This window comes from Passer domesticus, chromosome 5 (genome assembly GCF_036417665.1).
Source record: "Passer domesticus isolate bPasDom1 chromosome 5, bPasDom1.hap1, whole genome shotgun sequence".
Lineage (NCBI taxonomy): Eukaryota > Metazoa > Chordata > Aves > Passeriformes > Passeridae > Passer > Passer domesticus.
The window spans coordinates 46,483,229-46,506,134 of record NC_087478.1 but is presented as its reverse complement, the minus strand read 5'-3'; the positions used below and the strand labels follow the sequence as shown (position 1 = coordinate 46,506,134).

Genomic DNA, 22,906 nt, shown 5'->3' with positions numbered 1-22,906 from the left:
GGCAGGGGCAGCACACCCTGCCCGGCCTGCACCAGACCTGCCCTGCACAGGCGCAGCACACAGGATGAAGGGGCACGTTGCCAGGGCGCGAGGAAACAGCTCTTCCATAAAGTGAAGCCTGGTGGGGACTCTGAGCTGCTCGGGGCAGAGAGGCTATTTCTCGTTTCCCACATGAAAGGATGAGTTTTCTTTCAGCAAGTGTCTGAGGCAGGCCAAGGCAGCACCTCGGCAGCCATCTTGTCCTCTCCTCGACTCCCTAAGTGATGGCGGGGACTGCCAAAGATTTGCATACCCGTTTGGGATTGGCTGCTGCAGAGCTGCTTTGCATAAACCAAATCTGCCTGGCAACAGGCTAAAAATAGCCAGCACTGCTGCTGCTGGCAGCGGCGCCGCAGCGGGGCGGGAGTGCAGCGCAGCCAACGCCAGGGGCCAAGGCACGCACAGCCGCCCCAGCGTGACGGTACGTGCGGGCACGGCGCACTCAACTCCCTCAGGATTTCGGTGCGGCTTTTTAAGTGACGAAAATAGATTCTGAAGTAATTCTCTTTTCAAATCAAAACAAACAATTATAATCCGCACACTATCTTCTTTCTCACTTTCGTTTCTAGGCAAGCTGGAACAGAAGCCATCTTTCTTACTGTAATACCCCATGTCGGTTTGGTGAGTTGGCAATGGAGTAATCCACAACGCCTGCAACTAATGCCACCTAATCCTTACTAGATGTGGACTCCCAAACAAAGTTCTTGTCTCCTGAGTTACCCCGTGTTAATCTCACCTCACCAGAAACACCTGTACCATTCCTCCACTTGAAACTAAAGACAGTGTGGGATTTGGAAGGGCAAGCAGGATGAACTAAGAAAATAAACTCTGAAAATAGAGGAAGCACTTAAGAATAAAATTTAGATACAAAATCCGTAAAGCACAAAATCTTAAAAGATGCTACGTACATACATGTTCTATGATAGCAACTCCAGCAGTAATCTATACGTATATAATATTATTACTTCAATCTACAAAGCAGGAGTTATCTACAGAAGTTTCATTTTCACTGAAACTGATAGCATAAACTCTTCTGACTGCAGCAGAAGCAAGTAAAGAGGTTTCCACATCCGCCCCCAGGTTTCTGTTTCATGGAACAGGTAAAGGCAGGTGAAAGCCAACATCATAAGGTCAACGAAGCAGCCAGTGCACACAGGACATGTACAGCTGTCTAACCTAGCTCTTGGGCAGCCTGAGACGTGCCATCTGATACACAGCATGTACACAAGCACTGCTAGAACAAAAAAAAATGGTATTTTCTCTGTCACAATTAAATAACGAGATCAAGAAAAAAAGTGGCCAAAGCAGGTGGTTGGTTACAGAGATCACTGAAGACATTTGCTATCTTCTGAATGACTCAACAAAACAGAATCACAAAAATTAAACAGAAATCCCAATACGAAGTAAGTGAAATTAGACACAAACTTGTGCATTAAAATAAAATCAGGGGGAAAACCCCACCATCACCACCACCAAACAGACCAATACTCACAAATTTTCTCGTGAAAACTACAGTTTACCCAAACTTTATTACCTGTACCTAGTGTCAGGACTGTTTGTCGCAAGACTTCTTCAAGGAAAGGTATCTTACTGCATAGATCTTAATCAGCTACTTTTAATGCATTTTACTAGAAATGGTATCTCCTATCACAAGGCAATTTTTCATTTATCAGGGGGTAAATGTTTTCCAAAGGAAACTAATGTTGTGAAATTATGGGAACTACGAAAGAAAATGCCAACCTAATACTCTATTTATTACTACATACAGAAGAAGAAAAAAAGGGCACATTTTAAATACCTCTAACACATTGCACTAATATGTTAAATAATGTATGTAATTCATGTTTTTACAATGATAAACAGCCGCATTCTAATAAAGTTCTAAGGCAGTCAATTTCTTACTTTACAAAAGCATGCAACCAGAGTAAGACTTACTTATTCTAGTAGAAGTCTATAATGGCAGATTAAATTCTCTTGGGTCAGCAGGTGGACAGTTATTTTTCTGTATTTGCTCTTAGGCAAAGATTTGTTACATCTCACATTTGTAAAGACTTGTAACAAAAAATTACCCGATACGTCACCCAAAAGGTCCTTTAAATGTTTAATAAGCTAATATGTAAGCAACCATTGCATGGATGATTTTTTAATTTCAGCACATATGGAACAAACTCTAGAGACACAGATTGCCAGATATAATTCTTTGCTAAGCTGCCCAAGGAACAGGAAGCAGGAAGTAAACAAACCTATGATTTCTTTACGTAGTTCCAATCATAGAAATAAGAAAAACAAACTAGCTTTGAAAGGGGCTTTAATGTCAAAAAGTAGCCTGAAAGGATACTAGTTCTTACTGTATTCTTCCTGTCTAGAACCTCTGACACCTACTCACCATACTTGCTGCATAGACAGCAGACATATGATCTCACTATGTGCCATTTACCTGACTTGTTAGGAGACCAAATGCAATATTCTAGATTTAATTGTAAACATGTAATAGACACTCTTTTTTCATCATCTTGTGGCCAGACTTCTAAATTCAACAGCAGTAGGAATAACTTTTGAAATGATGCCACACTAGTTGTAAGTGGCACAGTTGTATTGACCTGTATCAGTAGCACCTTAAGCAACAAAGCACACTATGTTCATTTCTGAGATGCTAATGCTAATAATTCTTGTTAACTCACATACTCTGAAAAACAAAGTTATTTAAACAAAAACGAAGATGAGAGTAGTGTCTTGAAAGTAATTACACAGTTGATGGGAAAATACCTTTTTTTTTTTTTTTTGCTAGGGTGGGGCTAAAGTTTGGCTGAAATCAGTTGGTAGGTAAAGAATCAGGAAAACAAGACTTGTGTCAATATAAGACAGACGCCTTTTTTTTTAACAAGGAGAACATGCGTCACTGAAACAACCTCCCCAAGGATGTGACAAAATCCCCATCACTAGAAGTTTTCAAGATGTAATTTGACAGGATGCCAGATAATCTCATCTAAGCTCTCTTTCCCACGAAAGACCAGATCACGTGATCTTTTAAGGTTGTTTCCGATCTAAGATACTCTATGAACTAAGCTGTACAACTGATTTCATTACCAGAAGATCCATATTAGGTGTTCAATATTAAAATGCTTCTAAAATGGGACTTTTAAAGGTGGTCACATGACTACACCAGTCTTCTGAAGGACTGTTACATCTTCAGCACGACAGCAACACAGTTCAGAAGGTACCTTTCAAGATAAGCCATCTTCTACTAACAAGCTAAATCATTTTAAAAAAAAACAAAAAACCCTCTTCTTTGAATATAATATGTACATAGGCATTTTATATACTTCATGCATTTTGTGTTTATATAGATGCATATGGTTTCTACATTGTCCAGCAAAACATGATCAGATGGCTTATAATAAGAGAAGCCTAAAATGTAATTAGGTTGTGAACTTGAGGATCTAGTTTCATTTGTATAGGATTTTAAATGTAATTCTTGTACATTGAAGCTAAAAATATATATGGAAACAATAGATCATCAGGCTGAAATAAGCATAAGTGAATTTATCCTTAAGGCAATTTTCTCACAGAAAAACAATTTCATCTTGTTTGCTATCTCTGGTCAGATATGTAAAAAATTCATACAGCTAAAGTAAGATTGTTTCTGAAACTTCATTTTTAATTAATATAAGACACTTGACTTTTATCACACCTGAGATATGAATTCCAAGCACCTCACTTCCCCTTCTTTGGTCAACCAATAGAATGAGTGGCTCATTTTGCATATTTTTCTTCATACTTAGTCTTCTGACATAGCAATATAAACTATTCATTGAGTAAATACCGCTGCTAAAAATACAGAGAAATATATTTAAAGACACTGCAAAGAGTATCAAATTTGACAGGTACCAACTTATTTTCTATTTTTATTTATGAATATCCATGAAAACAACAGGACAGACAGGATGTCAAATAAAAACTGCTATCAATGTCTGTTTTTAGGGCAAGGTACACTGCAAGGCCCAAGAATTCCATTCTAGAAGGGAAAGGTTATTTTTGGAAGTCCAGACTAGGGGACACCAAGCATTGGACAAAGTCTTTAAGTGCCTGTCAAAAACATAACGCTCTTTTGGAATTTTTTTTAATTCTAAGAATTCCCATGAAAAAATCAGGATAAACTTGAAGTGCAATGTAATACAACCCAGTTTTGGTATAAGCTCCTCATACCTACAAAACTCGATTAAAATTCGCACTCTTAAAATTCGCACAAATTTAAATTGTTTTCATACATAGGTTTCAACCACCACAACCCATCTTCCACCTCCAAAATTTCATTTCAGATGAATGTCTGAAACAGCTCACAACAACTAAAAAAGTTAGGTTTCAAAATATGGTGCAATGAGGAAAAACACTGAATGCAATTTATAGTATTCAGCTATGACTAAATATTTTTTCTCCCCATTCTGCAACTGCAGCCCATGCATGACTAATGCAGTATAATCCCGCATCAGTTGTCAAGACAAGTCAAGGAAAAGGGAAAACTGGAGTTTATTGCTACTATAATATAAAATGTAAGACCAAAATATTTGATAAAAAGTCTTGTTTATCTCTAGAAAAAAGATAAATTTGCAAAATAAGTTTTATTGCTAGGTTTTTGTTTCCTGTCCCTGACAAAGACAGTTAAAAGGTTCACCAAAATGAGGAATAAATCAGTATAAAATTTCATGAAGAAAAGCAATTTCTTTAGAAATCCTGCTTCAGACAGACTCACTTTACAGCAGCATATCTGTGGCTACCAGAGGCTACCACAGTTGCTAAGCAACATCTTAGTTTCATCTCAAATCTGATATTTGCTATTTTGGCATATTCACTGGAACCCTACTTATTCCTTAAATAACCTCATTTCATTCCAGTCCTTTCAGAACTGTTTTATGAAAGGCAATAAGATTTTTCAGAGGGGAAAAAGGGGTGCGGGGGAAGCTTCCTTTTTCCTATGCTTTTCTAAGTATCTATGTGTAGATGAAATATCTTAGAATATTTGCATGTGACAAGAAACAGTCACTACAGTGCTACAGAAACCCCACAGACATTCAGCAATCATCCTGCCTTTTCTGATTTCTGGTTTCTCCACTTAAGTTAAGCAAGGACAGGAAGTTGAGAATTTCATACTAAGAGGAATATAAAAAAAATTCAAACCACATAGCAATTAGCATGTTATCTAGATTTATTACAGAGGAGTAAAATACTACTCTGATACATGAGATGGAACCCCCTCAGTTAATGAATGTGACACATGAGCCCATACATGTTCTCCTTCTATCTTACAAAAAAACCCCAACATAAATGAACTTCAGTGACTCTACCAATACACAGACATCAAGAAGCAGATTCACAGTGGCACAAAATGAAAAAAGACTGCAAAAATCCACACAGTCAACGTATATTTGCAGATAATATTGTTATGAGGTTACTGCTCCTTGAGAGACTGCCCACACTGACTGTTATCTATTCCAGAGGGGTTTCCTGTGCAACAAGACAGCATCCTCTGTCCTGGACAGCTACTCTGCATAGTTTGCATGCAGTAATAATATTCAAAAGAGGCAACAAGCTTCTCAGAACTCTAGCAGAATAAACACCACCACTGCTAGGCAGTGCCAGCTTAAATAGTTTAGTCAATATCCATACACAGAGTCCCATTCTCTCCTGTCCTTATTAAGTAGCATTTAAGCATTAAGAAGTACTCTTCAATGTCTTCTTAAAAGGGTTCTGTTACATTAACTAAATACTGTGACATCTCCCTTTTGGATTAAGTAATGATTGAGGAAGAAAGAGAAGAGGATGAAATGCTAATAATTAGATGTAGACTCTTGTGATGAGAACTGCAAATAGTTGTTTTTATGAAATACTAAGTGGAAGCATGCATGCACTTCAGGCAACAGTTCTTCAAATCATTACCTTACAATAATGGGGGAAAAAGCAAGTGCTTAATTACCCATTTGAAATAGGAGATGACAAACCTAATGTTACACAGAAGTCTCAAAGATGTAGAGTAAAAAACCAATTATCTAAAAGCAACCCAGCTATTGGACTTTCTCATCTTGCAGTATGAATCTTAATAAAAGGGAGTCAATTAGCAAGTGCTGTATCACTTTAGCTGCTAAGTACTACTTATTTTTTGTGCTGTGGGATGACCAAATGTCAACAGCCACATCTGTAGCAAAATCCTAGTACAAGAAATCTGAAGTATTTTCTGTGAATTACAGCTTGTTGTTAATATTACAAAGGAATATGGACTTATAAACATAAGAAACTGAAATTAAAATCTGTAGTCTGAAGACATTTCTTTTCTGTAACAATGGAAGAATTAATCTTTGTGTTTCCTTGGTTTCTTAGTCTAAGATCCTTGAAGAAGAAAGTAGGAAAAAGATACACAAAGTGTTCTTTGTCCACAGCACTCAGCAAGTTCTCATGCTAGGTTTCTCAGAGGACACAATAGCAAAATACAAAGGAAGACTGCAGAGATGTTCCATCTAGTCCATAAAGACCTTTGTCTTTTAGATTAAGAAGCTACAGGTCTCAAATGCGATCAACTTACACTTCCCAAAGTGTTTATGTCTGTAAATGACCTCAATGAGGCTTACAAGTAATTCTGGAAGGCCTTCCCAGGTTTAAACTTCACATCTAGGATGACAGTTTTTGGTTTGTTTTTTTTTCCTGATGAATTCTTTTCAAAGCCACCATAAGCCCCAGTTTGCAGTTACTCAACACCATCACCTCTGCATGGTTGCTGGCAGCAAACGTGTGGACTGAAGTCAGCCAGCAATGTTTTGTTCATGCTGACTAGTGACATCATACACACTAACTCAGTGAACTAATGAAATGCACCTAGATATATGATCTGTTTAGGACACCAGAAAAACCAAGTCTAGAGCTGTCTCGAACTCCAGTGTTGCATTCCTAAGTGGAAAGGTTGGTAGTGATAAAAAGCAGACTTCTTCCAGTGATGATGTCATTGTTTTGCTTGCTAATGCAAATTTTCAAAAATAAAGAAAACAACATTACAAATACATTAAGCATTGATAGTCTGCACAGAACATCAAACTAGGATTCACAGTATAATATAATACAATACCAAAAAAAGGAGCTGCAAGTTTACCTCTACTGATTCATTATTTGGCAATGATTTTGCCAGAACAGTATGTAAAAATTTTTTGATCCTGGTCCCAAAAACAGTGGCCAGGCTGTAGTGATACTGTCCAGTGCATTCATGAGTTGGTAGTACTTGGTCTGGAAAAGACTTCTTCAGTGAAAAGCTCAAAGCAGTTCTACAAAAAAAAGATCCTTTATTTTACTGTTTTATGAGCGGGAAAAGCAGCCGATGAAGCAGCAATCCAGTAATACCATTTCAGAAACGCTGAAGTACATAAAGAATTTATACAGCTATTTTAGACTGTTTGCCTTCCCAAATTTCATAAAATATCATATGGAGAAAAATGCATCTGCACAGTCACTCAGAGTGACCATTTAAAAAAAACCTTCATTTTTCTTGCCCGAAAGTTTCCCAAATGTGACCCAGAGATAGAAGCCAGAAGCAGACAATAAGAATTACACTTAAAAATGCTTCCATTGATAAAATGTGTAAAAGACACAAATGAAAGCATCTTGAATTTTGACCATTTAAGGTTTGCTGTAAGTCAACCTCCAGAAAGGTTCTGCCCAGAAGCCTTTAACATCAGAAGGAACACTTGTCCACAGTCCGTCTCTTGCCAGGTGACCCAGCAAGCCAACATGCTTGCTTGCTTCCTGGAAAGGACAGGCTGCAGTTTCACCTCATCCAAAAAATCAAAGGCTAGATTTCTCCTTGAATTAAAGAAGAGTCATTATACATCCTTTCTTCATGTGCTGGCACATAGCATAGCTGAACTGTTTCCTGATAATTTTTCAGACTAACTACAGACTCTCCTGATGAATTTGTATGCATGATCACCTCTCCTGGACTTGCATTTGCAACCATAAAACTATTTTATTTATATAGCCCCAAGGTGAATATGACCAGGTCATAATCATTCCTGTGCTTTTTGCCAGGACCCCTCCTAATTTTTCAGCACTGTAAAAAACCAATACAGACAACAGGACTGCAACCTGTATTGAGGCATAATTCACATCATCAGCATTTAGTATCATCCAGGAACATAACTTTATAAAGAGTACGACTTCCTTACTCTTTCTCTGTATGCTACAGAATTTCAGTCCCTCCGCATTACCTGTTTATTTTGGGCTTTAGCAACCTATTTTGTCTGTGTGATCCCCACTTACTCCCAGGACAGTGTCCTGTCAAGCAAATATGTATAAATCAGATTTTGGTGTGCAAGGGTAACACATAGAATTTAATAAATCTAATAAATGGTGTTTGGGTCTCACTAAGCAAATTATCCTGATGACTCTGTAAGAGTCAATCTTTCCATCCCCTCTAAGTTAACAAAAAGTAACTATTTCACAATGCCAATCATAAACTCTACTTGGAGCATGATTGCTACCCTCTCCCCTTCAAAAGCTTTAAAAATCAATTTAATATCTTATCGATACAGGATTTGGGGAGGGAAGTTGTTATTTAAGGAGTATCAAAGAGTAAGTGCATTACAGATACTGGGTATTTACACCAAAGAATTTTGTTCTAAAACAATTTAATTAGGATATCCTTTTTATAATAGTGTTTCAGCAATTAAATGACCTTATTGATTGAAATAATATTCTCTCACATCTACTGACACACTGTTAATCCTCCATTCTTTTTCTCCAGACCTTTTCAAAAAGTCTTCAGGGTCTTCCACAATTCCAACTTTATACTGAGTTACTGGGAGGGACATCTCGGATTTCCTAGCCGATTATTTTAAAACTCCTGGATGGAGATTACAAAGACCTTTGTAAGACCTTTGCTAAGAAATATCTATCATGTAACCTTTAATATCAACATTTCAAAAAGTTGTCTACATGACCTTATAATATTATCTCACTTTCATCTAAAACAATGCAAAACATTTACTGTGATATATATTTTTTTCTTTCACTATGATTTTGTTATTATCACCTACATTACTGTTAGAATTCTCAATTCTTAAGAAATATCACATTTGTTATTGTTTGCTTTACCAGTCAAGGTTTTCCTCTCAGGAATATTTTATTTTAATCAGTTTTCTACATTTTTCGTGCCCCACTCAATGCCATTTCTCCTCTACCATACTAACACTCACACTTCACAGAAAAGAGGGAGGCGCGCTAAAACTGCTTCCTTCATACAGCAAGGAAAGCAAGACTGGTTCTAACGGAATTTGACATTTATGGAAAACTTTATAGGCGTTAAAGGTTTCTAGTGTAATGTATGTAACCATACACCTCTGTTTGTACTCTCTCACACACACACCCATTTTTGTACTTTTTGTAGGTCAGACACGCATGTAAGCGGACAAGCAAAATTCCGTCCACATCAAACCTTCAGTTAGCACTAAAAAGTTATCAAAGGTTTCAAAGTGTGTGAGCTATCTACAAACTGCAGCTCATTTGGCCCATATTGCAGGCATACAGCATTTTTCTCGGCCATATGAATGTAAAAGTTTACCTTTCTCTATTACCGTTAAATTATCTTCCACAGTATCAATGAGTTATGGTTCTCCTTCCTAGCATATTTACTCTATCAACCTTAATTCCCAGGCCATTTCAGAATGCCTCCCATGCTTTCAATATCTATCACTGCTGTTTTAAGCTGTAATAATTTGACCTGCTTACTTTGTCCTTCTACCTCTCTAGCTGAATTCTCTTCAAGTGATCTTATTTTTCCTTCAACCAAAACAGGCCTACTTCCAGTTCCACATCCCTGTCTTGAGCTGATGACTGCCTTTAAGAGGCCATGTTTTGTTGGCTTGTTCATGCATCTCCAATTATCTCTTTCCTCTAGGTCAGTGACCATCCTTTCAACTAATTTTCTCCTACCATCTCTCCTTCCCAGTCTTCCATGTTGTCATTACTTTGACTCGTAAAACAGAAACAACACAAATGTATTTGTGCAGAACTAGCACATCTGCCCCATGCAGCCATTTCATGCGCTACATGCATAACCACAATAGAGCATATTATGTAATTAGCAATACTTCAATTATGTTAAAATTTCCTGCTTTAAGGCAAAATTATTGTCTTCTCAAGGGGAGAGATCATAAAAACGCCATATTCTGATCTAGTTCCCCTCTTGCAGCTTTTAATAAGGTATATATAGACATTTAAGAAGGTATATATACTAAAAAATACATGGACAACAGTTCAGTATCTAACTGCTTTAACAGCTTTGCAATCTCAACAAGAAAATTCAAGCTACAACCAGGATAACAAAGATCCTTCATAACACCACAAAGCCAAACACAATTGGTGGATTCAACTTTGTCAACTCTGCACCCCCTCCAGGGTAAGCTCTCACTATTGTTAAACCTCCATGTGCATCAACCAGTGTCACTATAGAGACAAAAATAACACACTAGCAAAACAGTAGAGGTATGAATCAAACAAAAGCAGCAACATTACCAACAAAAGCTACACACTGAAATTTTGAATATTTTTTAACTACTTACTTTTACTAAAGTAAATAGTCTACAATAATGTCTGGGTAACATTCCCCCTAAACACAGCAGCTCCAATATAATTACAACTACAACAAATGACTTTTGGGTTTATCAGAAAATGCCACTTACATTGAAATTTAATTCCTGGCATTGTGCCAAAGTGGGGGGGTAGGACCTAAATGAAAAATTAACTTCCAAGTCCTCTAAAACATGAATTAGAAAATTAGTTGATTCTCTTACCTGGTGAGAAGATGGCACGTACAAAATGAGCTTCCTCCTCTGAGTAAGCCACTGACATGCAGCTCATTTACCTAAGTATTATGAGCTACAAGTAGACTTCCAGGTCGGCCATCTTGATACTAAGATCTTGTTTTGTTTACACAGCAGCATGAGTACTGGTTTTCAGCCAGCCTGAGCTATGCTGTTACACCTCTCAGCTAGTAGCCTACATCTGTTCGTTAAAGCGTGCTGGAATTTCTACGTCTCCACATAGTAGCTGAATGCGTCAGAGTGCCCCTGCAGCTCACTGAGCATGCCACAGCCTCTAAGGAAACTGTTGCAACTGCAAGTGCCTCCAGTTGTACTCTTTGTGCTGCCTTCTGTGCTGCCAACTATTAGTGCTGCAGCAACTATGTGCAGTGAAGTACCTCCCACATACCACACAGTAGTACCAACAGGCAAAGATTTATTACAGCACAGCGCAAGACAGCACACTGGGGAAAAAAAACCCAAAAAACAAGAAAGCTGAAATTCCCTCAGAATTTTCACTTACTAGCAATCTAATTACACCTAGATTCCTTTGTACATCTTTTCACATTCATCAGTGCTGCTTTTTCTGTCTGGAAACCAGAGTGCTCCTGCAGCCTGTGTGAAGAAGTCCATGACACATGTTAGCTGCTGCCGACACGGAGCCAGACTGCAGTTACAGCTAGCTGGCGCCAGTAAAAATTTACATAAAGGGGCCTGATTTCAAGACTAAATTGCAGCAGGATATTACTGAGCAAAGCCTTGCCCCTCCCCACGGGTTCTAGAATATACCTTTCTAGGTATTTGCTTACTAATAATCCAGATCCATGTCAGAAGTCAAGTGCTGCTCTCATTGTTCATATAAATGAAAATTGACAATGGTGTCTGCAAAATAAATTTCACCTTGCAGTCTGTTTCAAGTAGGATGTTACACACACTGTTCACAGTTATTGTCTAGTAAGAGAAATAACATCAGAAAAATTACACTATGCTCAACAACCAGGTTGTCTTAACCTAATATTTCCAGTATTTTGCAGATTTCCATCAAGAAATAAATGTTAGTGCCAAGTAAGACAAATTTTTTAACCTAATACTGACAAGTAACATGTCTGGCCATTTAATTTGTTGTCTCTATTTCACATTTAACTTTTTCTTAATTAGTTAGGTGTAGGAGGGAAAGAAAAAAAATCTCTCAAGCATAATTATTTTTTTCAAGTATCTCTAAGGTACAGTGGCAGAAGCTGGGATTTCAGCCTTACTTTGACTTGTAATACCTAATTTTAAAATTCTTACCTTTTTTCTTCCAGTCAAAGTCCAGTTAAATAAATGAATAGGTTACATTTGAAAAACGTCTGTTCCAAAAATCACTGTACTTTTTAGGGGGAAAAGAAAAAAGAAGCCAGGCTTTAAGAATGAGTATGTGTATAAAGGATGATTAATTTGCAAATACATCATCCCTCCTCACCTGCCGCCTTGCAAGAACTCTTAGGGTATGAAAGAGCCAATGCAAATAGGTACATTTTTATACTAGCTGTAAACACAAATTTGTGAAACCTTAAATAAAAACAAGTTTGGCTAGCTACACATTTAGCAATAGGCATCTGTAGTTGCAGCCTGGCACCATTTAGTGAAAAAGCAAAATAAAGGAGACAGGGATGCTTATTAATCTGAACATGGCAGAGCATCTCAGGACCAAGAGGGCCTGCTTTACACCCCTGGCCTCCTCTTGTTCCCTGCATTGTTCCTTTTTAACAGTGTCAAGGCTATATACAGTCAAATTGTATGTCCCATTTTCTGCTGCAAGCATAATTTGTTCATTATCACTGGTTCCAGGTTATTTGAGCATAACATAATATGCTCATCTGTAATGTCAACAAGATACTATTTTTGTATCTGAAAATACTTAGCAATGCAAAGTATTCCTAACTTGTTGTTATAATTTATCCTCAACTTTTGCATCCAAAACACCAGAGTGATTTGTAAGGGAAAGCTAATTATTTTTCCAGAATTCCTGTCACTTCAAAGTGACAATCACTAACATCCCTTTTATTTTAGCTATATCTTTTGATTTGCAGTACTTTCAGACTGATTTATGCATGCTAGTGCATCTAAGCGCATGCAAAATACATCTTTCAGTGATTCTGTTGTCATTTGCAGAATGAATCATCGGATTAACAGCTTCTGAGCTTAAAAAGAAAGGGCACCAGTGCTGCTTAAAAAAAAAAAAATCTTAGATTTCCCAAATACAACCATGTTACTACCCTCCCCCCAGCTCTATTGCATTATGCACAAGTACCTGAATTAACAGTATTGTTCTTAACACAGTAAAACACGCTGTAAAAATAAGAGCCTTGGAGCATTTTCTGTTCCAGGCTCCAGTCCGCTCTGGTAAGTCCATGCCTGAACTTGCCGGCAGCCCCCGCGGGCGAGCGCTGCATCTGCAGTCTGCGGGAAGCACCACCCCGCTTCCAGAACGTTCGGGCAGAGTCACCCGCACCCCCTGGCTGTGCCTTCCTCCCTCTCACACCACTGGCTATGACAAAGCTCAGTTTCAAACACAAAACGTTTTCACAGAGAGGAGGAGCCACTGATTAGGGAGATAGAAACGCACCAGCTCGGTTCGGCAGGGCAGAGGGGCCGAGCCCCGGAGCGGCGGCAGCCTCTGTCTGCCGCGCACAGGGCTCGCAGCCGACCCCAAATCAAGTACAGGGACCCTTCAGCAGCCTCCAGAGAACTGGATTTGGGCGGGATTTTCTTTTTTTTCTTTCCAGCTTGGGCTTTCCCCCCCGCCTCGGGCTGGAGTGGGGAGAGGGGGGGAGTGGGAGGGGAGCATGGTTTGTTTTGTCGTTTGTTTGTTGTTGAGACACCGAATCATAATGTACTCAATCATAATTCTCCGGTGACTGCCACTACGGAAAAAGCCAAAATGTCTGCCTGCTTTTTCCACGTTTTGCCGGTGATGGTAGAAACGCCTAAAAGCTATTATGTTCTCAGAGCCAGTTCTCTTCCTCAAACAGGTAAACGACTTCCTACTCCGCCACCAGAAATGACCTTAAAGAACAAATGTTGCAGTCTAAAGTAGTGATTCTAGCTGTGTTCAAAATAACTATTAACTGTATGGGTTCAATAGGTACTAATCAAAGACAACTGAAAAGATCAATTCAGTTCTCTCAAAATAGTTAGAGAAAAAAAGTCATACAAAACTATTTCCCCAATCCAGACAATTTTAAATATTGAAGCATTTCATTGGCAAAATTTGTCTAAAATAAAAGGAAAAAAACCCCATAAATCCAACCATGATGAAATCGATCACTAGTGCCTTGACCTAAAAAAACCAAACGAAACCAAAACAACAACAAATCTTAAACAAATAAGAAACACCCACCACAGAGCAAATGAAAATTAAAGGCCCTGAGCCTGCTGACACCAGTCCAAAACATTATTTTCCCTGACTTTTCTTCTCCAAAACAAAACAGATCAAATTACTACTTATTTAAGAGTCAACTAAGACTTTAATAATTCCCAAAATTTTCTCACAATTGTGTTTCAAAGACACAGAAAATTGTGCTCATTTCTGAAGCGGAAAACTGTCTATCAAATCATTATCTTAGCTGCTGTGGTTTATTTGAAGATATTTTACAGCAGAAGCCTGTATCAGCAGAAAGAACAGGAAGGGCAGGAAATGGGGGAGGGAGGACTGAAAATAATTCTATCTGCTTTTCTGTTGTAGAAAAGGGGTGATGAATGTCTAAACCGGCTAAGTTCCAGGCTGTAACAGTCTAATATGTAGCACCCCCTTTCTTCTAGAAATGTGGAGTCCTCAGTATGAGTATTTTCATCAACTTCAAAACTCCCACATTTTTCTCACTTAAATTTACATGCAGAATTTTGTTATTCACTAAACAGCTGACTGATCTCAATCTGAAAAGCAAGATGATGGAAGATAGCAAAAAATTCAGCTTACTCATAATTCCTTCAAAGACAGTACACGCTTAAAAAAAAAACCTACTAAATTTTACAGCTAAAAAATAAAGGTCCAATTCAACTGTTTAATAACAGTCATAACATGATTAAGATTCCAAACAGTTCTAAGAACTTGGTAACCATTTACTTCCACCTAAAGAACCAAACAAGTCAGCTGTTTTAAAGTGATATCCATATATTAAATAGTATTGCATTCATTCAACAGTCTGTTCCAGTCCATTTCAAATCCTGCCTGAAACTGTTTGCTCCTGAAGTTTCTATCAAAATAGATGATGCAGCTATGCAAATTGAGAGAATTCAGAACTTTAAGAGGGACATAAAAATAATCAAATCATGTTAGAATGGTTTCAAGCAACTATGACTTAGTAATGAAAAACAATCCAAATAAGTTAGCGAATAAATGAAAAAATAGAGTCATTACAAGAAAATTATTCTTTTAAAGTACAGCATTTGCAAGGGGGAAAAAAAAGGAATCTACATACTTTTTCAGAGTGAACTACTGTTTTTTCTTTTGGAAATGGTATTTCTCTTGGACAGTCAGGTAGATTTGAGACTACTACCCTATTAGAAATTTATTTAACTCCTGATAGTCTGTCCTTCAAGTTTACCTATCAGCAGTACAAAGCTAATTTTTCTAGTATACACAGACACAAGAATACTGACCGCAGTCTGACATCGCATCTTGCATTAAAACTGCAGAGCAATCAATTCAGTTAAAGTCACTGCTTCATTACACTCATCTATTTCTAATTCAAAGCATGGACATCTAATTTACGTATTTAATAAAAGTGGTGGTAGTAGGAGGGTGTTTCAGCATCCACTCAAGTACCCTGTTCCTCTGCACATAAATTGGTGGTTTTCATTTTTTTTGACTAGTAAGACCCAAACTATTAGCACCATGGAAGTCAAGACAGAAAAAGACTGTGCTTTCAATTACTAGTACTACCATAAAAAAACATTACAATGTACTTGGATTTCTGAAAATGGGAATCTATCCCATATGCAAAACGTACCATACTTTTAGCATTCCAACACCTACTTCAGGAAAGAAAAAAGAAAACCAACCAACAAAACCCCAAACCAAACCACACTACCCATGCAGCTCATAGAACAAAACACTACAGGCTCCCTGTTGGGCCAGTCAGTCATTTTGTACAGCACTTCCGAAAATGGATCTGTGTTCAAAATGGCCCATTAAAAAGCAAAGGAAACCAAAACCAAAGGGAATGGGAAACACAGAGACAAGAGCTTTTCTCTGACCTCTGGCAACCACTCCATACCTTTTCTGCAAAATGGGAGTAAGCTCACTCAGCTCAAAATAAAAAAAACAAACATGGGCGACAAAAAGTCACTAAAAGAATTTTTTTATAAAAGACAAGGACTTATTTTAAAGACATGGTCTAGAAAATACAGTATCTTATTCAAATGAAATACCTATGAAAAACCACTCCTTATTGCAATTGTCCAAAATATTCTACTTTTCACACTTCCATTAAAGCAGAGTTTAACAGAGAAATATGAAATCAACAAAACAAAGAGCACTGGGCAATATTTATATGCCTGCTGTTTTCTTTGAGAAACCCCTACCAATCAAAAACCCCACTCCCAGAAAACCAACAAACCACCATAGAATGTGTATAGTAAAGTACGTTTTAGACATAAAACTTAGTCCCCTTCAGAGATTATAAAGTAGGAGTTTGGTGATCTCAAAGAATGAAATGTTTCTGCTTCCCATGAACAATGTATGTTACTAACATCTGGAAGTAATGAACAATAACTGACTAAACATATAAACGTCAGTAATCATTTCCAAGACTAGGGTAAGGATAACCCAGTATCTTGCAGAAAACCAGAAAGATTATTGTTGCACTACATTATTAATCTACATTAATTAGATGAGGTAATGTATGGCAGAACTTCAAATTTTATCAAGATGTGTTTTATTGGAATTTGTGGTTTGAATTTTCAGACATTTTAAAGGACCCAGACGTTCCTAGGATCTTAACTATCTTACCCAGTCAAAAAAAAGCCACTATGAACTAAAATCTGGTGTAAATCAAATTCACTAAACGAAGTTCCACTAACAATTAAAATAGTAAAACTATCTGTTTTTCATCACCACTTCTGACCACATATTTGCATTACTCTTATCTCTTATCCTAAAGCAGAAAAAAACTACAACCAATTACATAGAAATTTACTGTTAATTGAAGTCATCAATCCATCTCACCTTAAAAACTCTGCATTTTACTGACTTTATTTCTTTTTATCAAATAAAATAAACATGGAGAAACGTCTCCTGAGAATCTAACATGCGATGTCTGCACAAAATATTCAGTGTCTTTATAAACACTGTGTTGTCATTAACTGTGCAAGATAATATATGAGAAGAGATATTTAATACTAATTTAACCACCAAGTGCTTTGTTATAGGTTATACTGAAAGCGGAAATTCCGAGAAAGGACTCAACGTGTTGGCATTTAGACTAGCTTTCACAGTCCTAGCACCAAGTTCAACTACAGCCAGGAAATACTATGAGCTACCCACTGGTGAGTTATCCAGCTCATCTGCTGCTCCTGGTATTTCTGGAGAACTTCCAGAAGCTTCCTGTTTACTTAGTCTTGGTTTAATTTCTGCACAGTTTAGGTTCAGAACCCATGAAGAGCTGAACAAGACACAAGACACAGAACAAGAAGACTATATAGACAGTCATGAACAAAAATGCCTTCTTTCTTCTCTTCTGCTGTCCAACTCCCCGGTGAAAAAGTTGAGCATTACTCTTCTTCTATTTTCATCTCCCAGGACACAAACAGTACCTACTAATGAGTTTTAAGGATGACAGCTAGGTCACCAACCGGTACCACACAGCAGAATACATGAGGCCATGTGAAACCATTAACACTTCGAAACGCAGATTTCAATGAAGTTGTGCAAAAGAAATAACAATAGACCTCAAAACTTCCACCTTCTGATTTGTAGTAATCCCAGAAAATTTGTAGTATTATTCTTGAGTAGCAAGTAAGCGCTAGCTGCAAAACAGTTAACATTTATGTAATCGTTGTTTTTCTAATGTATTTATATAGGCATTGTAATTATCTACCATTGGAAAAGTTGCACATTGGAAACACGATAATCCAATCTAATTGCTTGGTTACAAAAATTTAATAAAGTTTGTAAAGAGTTTATTTAATTTTTCACTTAAAGTATGAGGAAAGCATTTGACAAAGGGACACCACAGAATGAGTGCTCTTCTGGTCTGCTAAGAAATTAAGCCAAAACAAAGTAATTTTAGTAGCAGGACAAATATGATATTTGACCTGTCCTATCTCATCTAATGTATTCTGTAACTGAGACAAGATGGAGGTCTGTGAATTCATTCAGTGTGAAACAAAGAGAAAACAAAGAAAGCACAAACAAAAAAAAAACCTAATGACAACTGAACTCCAAAAACCAAACCACAAACAAAAAGTCAACCAAAAACCAAAACCCACTACAATTGACCAAAAAAAAAAAAAAAAAAGACAACAGCATTGCAACTTATTTTACATAGCTTAGAATTAGTTTTAAGTATGCCTAACCAAGGTTTTAAATTGCTCTTCAGCAGAGTAGAGCTGGTGCTCACCTCTAAGGTCTGGAGCACGTGATGATAACAGTTCTGTTCATTTGCACACAGTCAAGCTGAAGTGCTACACTGAAGAGCACTTTTTCAGCCATTCTGAAACTGCTCTGTCTCAGCTGTACTGAAAATAAGACTAAAATGGCTGCAGCATTCACTCAAGCCAAATCAGAGACAACTCAGCAAGAGGTAAAACATTTACACAGCCAAGCACCTCTGTCTTTACCACACTGCAACAAACTGCAGAGGTGGAAGGGGTGCGTACATGTGAGCAGAGGAGTGGTTTCTTTGACAGGCAGGAAGTGGTTAATGCACAGCTACAGCACTGCAGCTTCCTAGCACCACTGGTAAAGAGAAAATCAAACCAAACCAAAAAGGAGCAAGAGGCAGCCCTGCTAGGCTTGTGATCCAGGTTTGTGTAACATGCTTCAAATCTCTCACAAGTGCAAGGCAGTTCAGAATTCTTGAATTCATGTCACATATTAACAGTCACGGATCCAGAGCTGGATCACGCGCAGAGCTGACAAACAGTAAGGAATACTTTTCAAGAGCAGGCTCACTTCAATGCTTCTAAAAAAAAAAGGCAAAACAAACCAAAACAACCCACTTAAGAGATTAACCTACAGCTTTGTACTGCTCCATCTATTTTGAAATAGCCTTTAATATTAGTTGCCCAATATAAATTTTACTTGGGGAGGAAAAAAGGATGTTCACTTTACAAGAAAGCTAGCAAAATCCCAAGAACATTCCAGAACTTCATCCCTTGAAGAAATCTAACTCTTTATGACTTCAATGCAGCTTGTTGTCTAAGTTTTTCAAAGAAGGGCTGTATCTGGAATCACTTAAGGAATTTTGATGGAATCTTGTAACAGAGCAGTTCCTGAAGACTTGGTGTGAGAACCTATGGTAGGGAGAAGGGGGTTGTTAACCAAAGACACAAGTTTAACACAAAATTAAATTAATAGAGGTTTCGCTCTCTTGTCTGTTCATTGTAATAAAAATAGTAATATTAGTTATTAATGGTAATAACCAATCACGTACTCTCATAAAGGCAATGCTGGATCAGTTCTGGAGTGTGCTCCTCTATATCTGCCTCACTTCTTTCTACATAATCCAAATTTATCTATTTCAAAACAAAATACTTGCAAGAGTCCATGGGGCAATTCTAAAGAAAATTAGTGTTGAATTATATCTAGCCTTCTAACAAAAAATACTCTTTGCAATCCAAAATTAGCACAATATAGTAAGTCACTTCTCTCTAAAAAGCAGAAGAACATGCCCTCCAACCACTCAAATTATGAAATGGTCTAGACTCATCTAACTGTGCATGTCTGTTGCCAGCTGTAGCTAGTTATTTCTGGATTGATTAATCATGCTAGCAGTAGTTGTCTGATGCACTCATCAGCACTACAGTCAGTATCTCTAACTTAAAAAATGGTGAAATACACCATCCGGCTTTTCCTTTTGTCCTTGTATTACCATGACCTGCTGTACAAGGAAGGGCACATGCTACACAGGAGAGAGCTCCACTGATTGTCTCTGATAGTACTACCGTACAGATTCAGAAAACTACATTAAAATACACTTGAAGTTCAAAAAACATATTTCTTAAAAAACAAACTCATGAACGTCAGAGAACAAATTCATTACAGATAATTTAAAACTATCCATTACAATGAAGCTTTTTTCACCAACACCTTGTACTAAAGTAAAAATCAAATCTACAGCCAATTCAAAAGAAAAATTTGATATTATCTTGATTATATACCCCATGTTGCTTACTCTGAACACCATATGTACCACACTAGTTGGTGAAAATTTACAATAACTTGTAAGATTTCAAAATTAAAACTTAAATATTTTATTTGTATAACAAATATACATATACTTTGATTCCCCCAGTAGCAATGTTTTAAACAAAATTCTGTGTTTAGTGTATCTACAAAATTTGTACATCAAAAGGGTGAATTGTGACTCCAAGTCTTAAAATTCCAAGAATATCACAAAAACCACAGGGACGTTCTAACCCAGAATCCAAAAGTTGCACTTGTACAACACTGTGTTTTATGTAACGTGGCGTCTTGGAGCTTGACATATGGATGACAATGACTTAAATAGGTTTGAACAGGCAAAACAACAAGTTTGCAAAAAAATTTCACAGAACACTTTCCCTGAGCCAGAGAAAACAAAATCCATGTCACAGTCTTGTTGCTACAAATGTCTTGCCTTGTCAGAAAGCTTCAGCAACATGCAGAGGCACTAATACATTAACACAGACACATGGATGCCAAAAATCTTACTGAATAGTAAGAAATAATATGCGTTAGCTTAAATGTCCAGTTCAATATACCTCCATTAGCACACAAAAGCATGTTAATAAGTGTGCTAAAAGTTATTAATCAAACTAATTTTAAAATAAAACCTGAAGTTTAAATAAACACAGACTTACGAATAGATTAAGTTCTCTGAAACTGCTTTGGCCCAGGAAATGTTAGACTCAACCTCCACTAACGTGTAATTCTGTACTAGCACGAGACTACAGTTTTTTTCATTGCTACCTAGCATGGCATTTATACAGATTCTTTAGTCAAAATCTCAAGAAAATAAAGCATTTTTTTAACACTAGAGAACAAAACATAAACATGTTACGATAAGAACTGCAAACAACCTTTAATCCTGCCCTCTTTTGATAACATGCCAAAACACTCCAATATCATCTCAGTAAGTTCAACTACCATAGCCATAAATTAAAACAGGGCTTCCATTTTCCCAGTTTCTCATGAACATCAAACAAGAACCACAAGAGAATGGCATCCTCTTGTTTCTCTAGGTATTGCCCTGTGTAAGTAACATCACCTTCCCACGTCTCTTAAGTATTATAGAGGCACAGTTCGAAATACCAGGGCTCCTTCCCTGAAGAATCAAGGCCAGACAGCAATTTCTGCTCTTTCATACAAGGTTTTATGCATTTAAATATAATAAGGGCAGGAGAGAACAGCCAAGGCATGAATACTTTTTTTTGCTCAAATTTGATGCTTAGAAACCAGTTAGCTACATGTCATCCACAAATCCTTGTGTCTAAACTACATCCTATCCACTTTTCTCTTTTACCCTTTTCCTTTATTGATCTTTTTTGTTTTGTTTAGTGGAGTTTTATATGTTCATCAACATTAAGTAAGCAAAACAGTTCTTACACCTTGACAAAATTCAGGAGAAACTACTACTTGTACACATTTCAACTGAAGTCTCTAAACACTACCCACTGCAACCCTTTTTTACTCCCATGTTCACATGCCAGTAGACTGACTTCAAGAAACATCTTGGCTCTCATTAGGACTTCAGAAATAAACACTACCTAAACTTCTGGGGGAAAGAAAAGAGCTCATAATCATGAGACTGGAGTCTGACATGGAGTACTGAAGTTAAGAAAAACCAAAAGTCTGCACAACATTTAAGCACACTTCATTATTCCAAGCTGCTTGGTGGTAGGACCAAAGAGGGAAATTTTCAGTGCATTGACTGAAGTCGGCAAGCATTTATATTAATGTGTTTAAATACATTTCTGAAAAAAAAACAAAAAAAAATCTGAATTCAACTTCTTTTAAAAATGACCTTATGGAAACTGCAACATGTTGGAAGCAAAGGTAGAAGCAACATGGCAGCTTTTGGATTGTTTGGCTAGGGTTTTTCTTTTGTGGGGGGTGGGAGACAAGAGGGATGTGCTTTTGTTTGGAAAACTATTTGTTGGTTTTTTTTTTTTACCATAACATTCTTTACACTGCTGTGAAATGAAAGATAATGCTTGAGACAGCACAAAATGACAGTTGTTAAAATAACCTGTGTAGTTCTTCTGTCTCCCATATCCACAGCCATATAATTAATAAAATCTGTGCATTGACTACGGAAGTTAAAAGCATTTTCAGAAACCACATCTAGAAGCGGAAAACATTTTTCATGTATTACAAAAATTCATGTTACCCATAGCAAAGTACTTCTATTACTTGAGCTAAATTTTTTTTTAAATACATTTTAAAGTACATTACACCCAGTCATCTAATTTCCTAAGTTCTCAAACGATTTGATGCTTGTTCATGGAAGAAATAAGCGCTAGTAAGTAGTTCCTATGTACAGTTTTTAATCATTTGTAACAACCACTGCTCAAAATATAACAAAAAGCATAGTATACTTTCATTTTCCAAACAAAAGCTTTCCCAGAGAAACCTAAAAGCTATTTATACAGCACACATCTACTTAGACAAACTTATGAATTCTTCCGCTATGATGGGATGCAAACTGATGTACAACTGAATATCAAGCAGTTATTTAATACCATATAGTTAGTACCATGCTCTCAGTTACACCTGAGAGTCTTTATTTTCAGAAAAAACCCTGAAAGATAGGAAGGCATGGAAAGGGAAGGGCAGACTTGCTGTT

General features: G+C 37.2%; 1 protein-coding gene and 1 long non-coding RNA gene across 13 annotated transcripts in view; one reads left to right on the top strand and one right to left on the bottom strand.

The window, feature by feature from the left end:
* The window catches only part of ATF7IP (activating transcription factor 7 interacting protein), a 78,643-nt gene that overhangs the window by 49,688 nt on the left and 6,049 nt on the right, over positions 1–22,906 (bottom strand). The window contains exon 1 of one of the 11 annotated variants that reach the window (XM_064419991.1): positions 13,168–13,297. The exons of 9 other annotated variants lie outside the window; for them this stretch is intronic. The gene's annotated coding sequence lies outside the window, so the exon portion shown is untranslated. Of the gene's footprint in view, positions 1–10,865; positions 11,243–13,167; positions 13,298–22,906 lie in introns of those variants that run through there. One more of the 11 variants, XM_064419988.1, reaches the window with a different exon arrangement.
* Positions 362–21,346, top strand: LOC135300509 (uncharacterized). Of its 2 annotated transcripts, XR_010362346.1 has the most exons (4): positions 362–460; positions 609–660; positions 17,289–17,405; positions 17,498–21,346. It is a non-coding gene; the product is annotated as an uncharacterized LOC135300509 (long non-coding RNA). The 2 variants fall into 2 exon arrangements; XR_010362345.1 differs by lacking the exons at positions 362–460; positions 609–660 and adding an exon at positions 13,329–13,888.